The sequence below is a fragment of the Magallana gigas genome, chromosome 1 (assembly GCF_963853765.1).
Source record: "Magallana gigas chromosome 1, xbMagGiga1.1, whole genome shotgun sequence".
NCBI classification, from domain to species: domain Eukaryota; kingdom Metazoa; phylum Mollusca; class Bivalvia; order Ostreida; family Ostreidae; genus Magallana; species Magallana gigas.
Window position 1 is genome coordinate 29,084,250 of NC_088853.1, and position 2,161 is coordinate 29,086,410.

Consider the following 2,161-nt stretch of genomic DNA (forward strand, 5'->3'; position numbering starts at 1 on the left):
TTCGCAAATTCAACTTTATTTCAAACTCTGGAGTCGAATACTTTTCATATCCCACCAGGAAAACCTTTACCGCAGAGAAATGCAACATGTGCCATTTGTCATTGTTGGGGATGAAGCATTTCCATTAAAATCTTATTTGATGAAACCATACCCATCCCGAAATTTGGACCAAAACAAGAGGACTTTTAATTACCGACTTTCAAGAGCAAGGAGAATTGTGGAAAATGTGTTTTTTGCATTTTAACTTGCAGATTTGGGGTATTCAAACAAGCTATACCTATAGAACCAGAAAAAGTTGAAAGAATAGTTTTGGTATGTTGTGCATTGCATAACATTTTGAGGACAAAGAAATCATCAACAGAATATTTGGGAGCAGGAATGGTAGATGAGGAGGACATCGAGAATGGCCCAGTGAATTTTGGCACCAGGAGGCAAGAAATTGGAAATGATCTACCCGGCCTTACACAACAATCTGGTAACCGGTCAAGTAATGATGTTAAAGAAGATTTACGTGACTATTTTAATACAAATGGTCAAGTTTCCTGGCAGTGGGACTTTTTATAACTTACCAGATTTGATTGTGATCCTCTTGGCACAATTTGTGTTTTAAGGAATGTATCAAGGGATTTGAAGTGTATTAATGAACTGGAATACACCTCATCTGACCCTGCCCCATTTTTCCTGGATTTGTTGATTTTTGCAAGCTCTTTAGAGTAATACCCTCTCAAATATGATATTTTTGCTTGTATTTGATTTACTGCAACAAAAATTAAAGCGAAATCAGCATTGAATTACTAATAAATTAATACTTAATTACATTAAACCTGTGCAGTTTTTATTAATAATTTCATATAACGAGCAGAAATTATTCAGCTGCATAATAAACTTACCATTGCATTCCAACCCTTCATAATCTTCCGTTTGTTTTTCAACAATTGTCTGAAGGGCTTTTTGCCTACTCTCCTTCTTGGAATATGCAGATGATAAAACATTTCAAAGGTCAGGTTCTTGTTGAATAAGTTCAATTAACCTCTCTTGTTGTTCTGAATTTAACTTTAATTCTTCTACTCTCTTTTTACCCGCCATTTTCTTTGTTTTGGTCAAGCATGTGTATAACATATTATCTCTAATCTAATTACTGAGTGATGCTGATTGGTCAGTTATGTCTGCTTTGCAGAGTGAAATAAAGCAAGTTCTAATCAGTCTGCTTGCAGACCTGCTGTGCATAACCCTAGTTTACACAGTCTGCTTTTGCAGCTCTGCTTCAAAGCAGCTGCAAAAGCAGGGCGTGTAAACTGGCCGGTACCTGTCGGTTCATCTCTAGTCAGGTGCAGCGGTACGAAACACAAGAAATCTAGAGGACCGGAGACTGGAACCCTCAACGAGGCCCTTCTACCAGGCTGCCTAAAAACAAAGGTTGGAGTGTCAGACACTAGCTACAATCTCAGCTGCCTTAATATTAAGGCACCTGATACAAGGGGAATGCAGCAAAAACTGATTTCACTCTGTGACCGAGTGGAAAAAATTAACTCAGAGAGCATGCAAACCAACGATACGTGAGGAGGGTGAACCGCTTGGCAGGAAGGGAGGAGACGGAAGTCGACGGAAGCGTTCCGGAGTCGATCACCACTGTCGCAGAATGTCGTTTACGTGCAATGCCCACCTACCTACTTTCAGCGCCAAATTCCTACCTTACGGAAGGCACCTGACCTGGAACATGAAGACATTTCCAGGATACAGAGTGTCATCAATAAGCAGATACGGGGCCAAAACTACCAAAAATCTGCAGACTCTCAACTACTCATAAATGTGAGAGTCTCATCAGACAGTGTTCACTTGTGCACCGAAGAAAACCACTTGGGCCAGAAACTTCACCGCACTGTGTCACTCCGCAGTTCATACCTCTACTCACGGCACTGGATCTTCATCATCTCTCATTGCCAATAAGGTCGGTGTGCGCTGGGACCATGCAGGACCATTCCACCGGAAGATGACACAGCTCGATCGCCTGAGGCAGTACCACAGCCTACGAAAGAAAACAATGAAGTACAAGACCACTCGACACTTTGGGAGGAAGAAGAAAATGAACCGAAAACTCCAAAAACTCTCCCTATACAATAACCTGAGAGAAAACAGGGCAAATGAGCATGCGTGAGGAATT